This window comes from Coregonus lavaretus (genome assembly GCF_964263955.1).
Source record: "Coregonus lavaretus genome assembly, chromosome: 5".
NCBI lineage: Eukaryota > Metazoa > Chordata > Actinopteri > Salmoniformes > Salmonidae > Coregonus > Coregonus lavaretus.
Window position 1 is genome coordinate 30,380,873 of NC_139992.1, and position 8,221 is coordinate 30,389,093.

The 8,221-nt window shown below is 43.0% G+C and overlaps 1 protein-coding gene across 1 annotated transcript in view; it reads left to right on the forward strand.

Annotated features, from left to right (window-relative positions):
* The window catches only part of LOC311129131 (TBC1 domain family member 22B-like), a 193,745-nt gene that overhangs the window by 154,247 nt on the left and 31,277 nt on the right, over positions 1-8,221 (forward strand). The gene's annotated exons all lie outside the window — the stretch shown is intronic.

Genomic DNA, 8,221 nt, shown 5'->3' on the forward strand with positions numbered 1-8,221 from the left:
CAGGGCATGGCATGCACAGCCCTCAGGGCTTCTGCTGCTGACTGCTGTACAGTACGGTGGTGGTGCTGCCACATATCACAGGTGAAATGTCAAACAGGCTACATAATGCAGCAGCCCTCCACAGCTGTTCACACAGAGAAGTTAATGTGTGAATTACCATTGTATTACCAATATGACTGGCTGGACTGAAAAAGGGTCAATCTGACTTTTGAAGGTGGGCTACCATTGAGTGTGTGTGAGTGTGCCAGAGAGAAAGACGAAGTGTGTGTTTGTATGTGATGGATGTTCATTCATTGCTTCTTCTCATCCCCCTTCCGCACACACACACACACACACACCCAAACCACTGTTCCTAAAACCCCTCACACACACATTCACACTGTTCCCACCCTTTCCTCCTTCTACGCTCCACTCGTCCCTGACAGAGGGGTGTCCAAATTATCCTTGTTGCACAGAGCATGAAATTAGCAAGTGGCTCTGTGTGAATGCATTAGCATGGGGGTGTTAAGGAGCAGAAAGCCCCCCCTCCTTCTGTGTAACCAGGAAGATAGAAACACAGTATGCATTGTGCAGAATGTGTGCTGCAACATAGGTCTGGGAATTGCCTTGGACCTCAAGATACGATATTATCACAATATTTAGGTGCTGATATGATATGTGTTGCGATTGTCGTGATTCTATATGTATTGCGATTCAATACTGTGATTTTATTGAGATTCCATTTTCCAAAAATATTTCTCACCGTATGTCTGATGCAGAGGAACAAGAGAGCCATGAGAAAATGAGTTTTGCTCAGTCATGGAAATAAAAGTGCTGAAAACAAATTGGCTCTCTATTTAAAAAGAAGATGGAGAACAAGCTATGAAAGAAAAATACTGGATTTTTGGTATGATCATGTCAAAATGATACGATATATTGTCAAAAATAATATCCCGATATGTAACTGTATACATTTTTGCCCCCATCACTACTGCTACACCACTCCATTGTAAAAGAGCCCCAAGGCAGAGAAGTAGGTTCCCTTCTCTTACGTGTGTTGTTGTCGAGCAAAACTTTTTGTGGAAGGTACCCCGCGCACTCAACGTCATGGAAATACATTGAGTTTCCATGTAGGCCTAATTGGCAGGGAAACTGAAGCGAGCTGTAGCCTATTGCTTATTTCTGTTTTAGTCTTTTATGAAAGAATGTAAAACAATGTTGTCCATTTGCTGCTTTTTCCTGTTCTTTATATGGCCAAAAACAACTTTGTTCATATGGGCAGAAGATAGTTATCAGAAAAGTTTAGGCAGAACTGTGCTAGCTGTTGGAATGGTTCACAGCATATCTGCCCTATTCATAGGTGGTGCATCCAATAGAAGTTTCCCCTAAAGTAAATTGCCAAAATTACAGTATATAATTACAGCTATCTATACAAAAATGAGTACAATCCTTCAAAACACTACACCAGAGAGCATGATTTTGCCGCAGATAATCATTAGCTTGTTTTAGAAAATAGCTGCAGATTTTTTTAAATCACAAGGCCAGGGCATTTCCTACAGTCGGGAAGTGCGCAAATTGGGCACTGCGCGTAACATATCAAAAGGATGATTGTTGATTTGCGGCTGTCAGTGAAAAGCATCTAAAATAGGCTATTTATTGAGCGAACAGTAGCTTATCTTATTGGGAGAGCATCAGCCATATCCTGGTGAGTGTGTATATTCACTGTCTTTATCATTGGGTGAGTCCGTGCTCCTGAAAAGTTTTTTTTTTAGGGCAATTTCCTCCTCCAGGCTAGATGGACGTCATAGCCAACAATAAGCGTCACCCCTTTATATCGGCCTCAATTAGATGGAATGCGTTCAAGACAATGTCGTTTTTATTTATCTCAGTTTGTCGTTGTCAGCAGAGTATGCTACCCTGTCATTTTTGTGGTAGTAAAGATTCTGCTATTGTCTCCAGTCATGGAGAGTAAAGTGTCGTAGAATTGCATGAAATATGTTTACAAAAGGACGCATCTTTTAGATTTTTCTCAGATCACTAGCTGGGGCTGAGCTCTGGATGTGTGCAAAGGAGAAGAAAAGCAAAAAGGTAGTGAGTCAGTTATATTATTAATTTAATATCGCCTAATTTATGGACTATCCAATCTACTCATCACATTAGGAATAGTACGCTATCTTACATTAGTCTGCAAAAATGGCGCCGGAGGGGATGGCTGCCGCTTTACGGGGTCTTAACCAACTGTGCTATTTTGTTAGTTTTTTCGCGTTGTTTGTAACTTATTGTTTTACTTATTGTGTACATAATGTTGCTGCTACCGTCTCTTATGACCGAAAATAACTTCTGGACATCAGAACAGCGATTACTCACCTCAAACTGGACAAAGATTTATTTCTTTAACGAGTCCGACGCGAAGGATATACTGCTTTCTCGGGAACGGGCCCAAATCCCCGTCATTTGCGTGATGAAAAGATGGCGAAAAAGAGGGCGGAGGTCAGGCTGCCTTCTGAGAATTCATAGGCGAGTGAGTAAACCTCCACTACCATCCGTTCTATTGGCCAACGTGCAATCATTGGAAAACAAAATGGATGATCTACGATCAAGAATATCCTACCAACGGGACATTAAAAACTCTAATATCTTATGTTTCACCGAGTCGTGGCTGAACGACGACATGGTTAATATAGAGCTGGCGGGATTTTCCATGCATCGGCAGGACAGAGAAGCTACGTCTGGTAAGACGAGGGGTGGGGGTGTGTGTCTATTTGTCAATAACAGCTGGTGCGCGATGTTTAATATTAAAGAAGTCTCAAGGTATTGCTCGCCTGAGGTAGAGTACCTCATGATAAGCTGTAGATCACACTATCTGACTTTAGTTTATTTGGTAAATATTTTCTTAACTCTTTCTTGAACTGCATTGTTGGTTAAGGGCTTGTAAGTAAGCATTTCACGGTAAGGTCTACACTTGTTGTATTCGGCACATGTGACAAATAAAGTTTGCTTTGATTTGAAATGCGATGATAGATGCATGAGATACTTATCATAAAGATTTTAAAAAATGTTTCATTTTTTGTTGTTGCTTCCCCTAACTTGAAACTCACGTGCTGCCAATGGCCCTACTTTTACTTAAAATGTGCGAGTGTTATTGTGGAAAATGGTATAGCCAACATTTGTCTGTTCTGATTGTTCCTTATTAATTTTCCTTTATTTTGGTTGACTATATTGTCAGAGACTACTGTAATGTTTTTCCTTAGGACATTATGTCTATCCAGAGAGAGATGAGGAAAGTGAGAATAACAGATGGAGACTGCAGGGCTTAGAGAGAGAGAGAAGTAATGAGAGAGATGGAGAGAGACAGCGCAACAGAGATATTGAGGGAGATTTAGTAAGGAAGAGAAAAAATGATCCTCAGGGATTGGCCCCTCGCCCCAGGTCCTTTACACCTCCCCTCCAGGCCCCCAGGGGCCTCCTAATGATTGGCTGATTGGTGACACAGAGAGCCAATCCCCAGCAGGCACAGACAGGGTTAGAGGCGGGGTCAGCCACACAGTCCCAAGCATCAATACTTCATCTGTTCTGCTCTCTATAAAAAACAGAACTCTGCCGCTTCGCTCACTCCATCTCTCTATACCTCTCCTCTGATGCACTGCTCTCTCTATCTTTCTCGTCCTCTCACCTCCACTACACCGTTCTCTCTTTCACTCTCTGTTTGCTTCATCCCTCTGTCTCTCTGTCCTTTTCCTATGCTGTAGACATACAAACACACTGACAAGCTGTGTCGGAATCCATTCAGGACTGAGCTTTCACGTGTGATGATACACATTGACACACAGAACCCAACACACACAGTAAACACCTTGCTGTGTTTTCACAGTGCTCTGGCCTGCAGTATGCTGCCGCATTTCGGCAAGTGCTAACCCCCTGTGTATGAAGTGTTGCTGCTGAACTGACTCCGCTCGCACGCACCTATGCACGCACACACACGTCCTTCCCATGGGTGTCCTCTGTCTCCCTCAGGATACAGGCCTTTAGTAGCTTTTTTCTCAGCATGAGTTTTTCCTCACACACAGGCGCACACACACACACACACACACACACACACACACATCACCCACTACGTCACCTTTCCTGACTACTCTCACCTTCAGGGTTTTAATCCTGGTATGATCAGTTTTCCACAAAGAGCAGAAGTTTAGTCCCACATCAAACAGAACAATTTAAGGGTGAGATGAGAGACAGACAGCTAGCTAGTACTATAAACCATGTCTGCAGGTCAGGCCCGCTCAGCCAAGCCCAGGCCTGTCTTCTCCAATATTGTGTCTCTGACACCAGGACTGGCACCAGGAATAACAATAGGGAAGGAGCTTGGAGATGGAAGTCTGGAAGTTTGACGGCACACTATAGAGAAAATTTAAGTCAGTAATTATCAGAGGGTAGTCTTTTAGTGTGAAGACTTATATGGAGGTTGAGGTAGGCAGTATGAAGGGCTGAGGGAGGAAGATAGAGTTGAATGGAGGGATACTGAGAGAGTACAGAGAGAGTGAGATGAGATATAGACCCAGAGAAATGTTGAGAACATGGGGCTGAGGTAATCACAGGGCGATTGGTGATCACTGTCTCACTCCCAGAAGTCCCTCTGTTAATAAAGTGTGTGTGTGTCTGTGTCTGTGTGTGTGCGCGACTGACTCCTACCCATCAGCTGGTCAGATTAAAGCTGTGAGGGTAGACCAATAGGCAATCATCAGCCAGACCATAACTCACTCTGCACTACGCTTCACTCTCTCCCTTTCTCTCTCTTCTCCTCTCTTACTCACTCACTTTATCTATCTGTATCTCTGTTTTTCTTCCTTCGCTGTCTGTCAGTTTATCTGTTTGTCTCGGTCTATCGGTCCCTCTCTCTCTCTCTCTCTCTCTCTCTCTCTCTCTCTCTCTCTCTCTCTCTCTCTCTCTCTCTCTCTCTCTCTCTCTCTCTTCACTCACCCTGTCTGGGTTATCTCTCTGTCACCAGATGACCTCTCCCCCTCTCCATCACCTCTCCTCTCCTCCATCTCTCCCTCTGTTTTCTAATTCCACCACTCCTCCTCCCATCTTTATCTCTCCTTCTCTAGAAGGTCAATCCCAGTCATATTAGTGTTTTATGCAAGACCTTTCTCCCCATCTAGCCTACATTCCACGCTACATGTATTGGCTAGTCTAAACGGCATAAGACTTATGTAACAGACATGTCCTCATTGTAATGTGAGTGGAGAGGTCTTGTACTTTATGTCCATTAGCAGGCTTGTTAAAGCAGATAGAATTGGGCAGATTGGCTCACTCATCCTGCTCTGACCGCGTGGCAGAGGAGTGCCATAGTGGTAATGCGTCCCTCTTTTCTCTTTAGCGTGTGTGTGTAGGATAAGTGTCCTTGTAGTGAGGCGTCTTTACGTGGCCCTCTTACATCTTTAAACAGGTTGCGCTGAAGAGGGCCTGGCACGCTGAGACGGGGAGGAAACCAGGCCACTAAGAGAGGGATGGAGAGAAAGAAAGAAAGAGACAGTGGTTGAGAGGGAAGAAGAGGAGAGAAAGAGACAGAGGCTAAGAAAGAAAGAAATAGAGCGCAAAGATGTGTAGAGAGAAAGCAAAGGCACAGAGGAAGGAAGGAAAAAAGGACAAGGAAAGGCATAGAGAGAGAAGGGAGTGAGAAGGAGAAAGAGAGCATTCAGTGCCTTTTATTTTACTGTGGTCATTAATTAAAGTCCCATCATGGTCCCATTCCCCCGGGGAGAGGTGAGAGAGAAACAATTAAAATGATCCTTGAGTAGACGCTGCTGCAGTTAACTGACACTTAAAGGAAAACTCCACTTAAAAAGTATCTTTCTGTGTTTATTTTCATTAGTCCACTGTTGATACAGTCCCAAAATGTTTTGTCAGCAGTCAAGTTTTCAAGATATTGCAAAACACATCATCATGATGATGTGGCCAGTGACACTTTGTTTCTTGAAAGTCCAATATCTTGAAAACGTGACTGCTGACATGCAAAACATTTTGGGACTGTATCAAATCAAATCAAATCAAATTTGATTGGTCACATACACATATTTAGCAGATGTTATTGCGGGTGTAGCGAAATGCTTGTGTTCCTAGCTCGAACAGTGCAGTAGTATTTAACAATTCACAACAATACATACAAATCTAAAAGTAAAAGAATGGAATTAAGAAATATATAAATAAAAGGACGAGCAATGTGGCATTGCTTTCAGGCTGTATGTAATAACACAAAAAACTTTCTGGGCTAATAATGTAAGAAATATAACAACAAAAAATATACAAGTACTGCAAAGTTGCTTAGGAGCTAGAAGCAGAGCTGCCATGTCTGTTGGCACCATCTTACTCCATATCAACAGTGGACTAATGAAAGAAATACCAAAATATAGTGTATTTTTCCTTCAAGGTGTGCCCTGGCATCACTGCCATGTACTGTATAATTACACACACTAGTCTAGTTTACCATTAATACTGGCTGCTTAGTGAAAATGACAGAGTTGGAAGTTAGAGAGGTTGGATGATGAAGAAAGACTCAAAACTTTGTCTCGTATGTTTTAGAAGCTTTATGAGGGAATTGTATGGAGTAGCAACTGTTTAGCGAGTAGGAACTTGGATCGTAACTAGAGTGAAGCTACCATATCTCGTGCTTCCTAATATGTACATAGCATAGATGTGTTGGAATTTCTATGTAGAGAAGTGATTTGGTTAGCTGGAGGCCTAGTCGATGTACCCTACACAGGTATATCCATATTAACAGTCTGCACTCTGCAGTGTGTCAAACCTGTGTATGTTTTAACCTCAATGTGAAGGGAATGTTTCCACAGCCGTAGCGTCAACAGTTAGTTACCCTTGAAGAACACTATCCCTGTCCTGCCTGTTTATTGGAGTGAAGAAGGAACACAGCCATTGATTTTCATTACGTTCTTTCCGTGTCTGGCATAAACGACGACCCGTCGCTCCTCGCTGTGAATACGCAAATATCACCCTCGCCTTGTGCTTTGCTTCAGTATGCTGCGCCACTGAACTGCAGCACGCCTGCCGGGAATGGGAAATGTGATTTTCGAAACAAACCCCTCTTCTCCAGTGCGAACAGCATTAGTCCTGACTATTTCCCAGGAAAGTGGGAATAATTCCCTTCCTCAGAGGGTCTTGACATGGTGCTGCATCTGTAAGAGACGTCCCAGGAAAGTTTTGTATAGACACTGGTGGAATTATTCATAACCTGGCCCAGTCCGACCCAATGTGGTTATTGGGTTATTGCTTAGTGTGAGCTGCTCTCTCGCTCCCAGACACACAGGCATATGTACACACACACACACACACACACACACACAGTATGCACACTCTCCCTCTATCTCTCTCTCTGCTCCATCTCTTTGCTCCCTCTCTCTGAGACTGTTTGATTGTGGATTTTGGCTGAGATAATATGCAAATATACATATGCAGATGAGTTGACTGGATGTTGAGAGTTTGTGAAGACCAGTATTACTGTAAGCATGTTAACATCCTGTCCCATTTCCACTCCTTTATAATATAATAATATGCCATTTAGCAGACGCTTTTATCCAAAGCGACTTACAGTCATGCGTGCATACATTTTTATTTTTATTTTTTGTGTATGGGTGGTCCCGGGGATCGAACCCACTACCTTGGCGTTACAAGCGCCGTGCTCTACCAGCTGAGCTACAGAGGACCTTTAGTCCTTCAGTCTATTTTAAGAGCTTTAATTGTCTTCCCCTGGATAGCCCTTTAGACGAGGGCTATCCAGGGCTATAGACGAGGGCCATCTCACACTCTCTCTCTCTCACTTTAATTTCCCCCCTTTATTCAGCGCTGTAAAAGCGGGCCTGGAAATGTAATGAGCGTCTGAAAGAAGGGAGGAGAAAAGGTAAAGGGCAAATTTAACAGGGATTTGTCTTTCAGCTCCTAGTTGAGTGTAAATTCTCTGATTGTGACAGAAAATATTTAATATCTTCTTTCTTTTTTTCGTCTTCTCTCGCTCTGCCAAGCAGTAAGCGTCCAAATTCCCACTCAGAGTAGATTTAAGTCTTCCTATCAAACATAATGTCAAGGTAGAGTAGGCCTAAGTGGAGAGATGGATATGGAGGGCACTGGGAGGATGCTACAGTATTATCTTCACTGTTGCTCTACTGCTGCTTTCTAATGCTGTCTGTTCATTGTTAAAATAACTCAGGATATGTTAGAAAATGTGTTTAGTTGT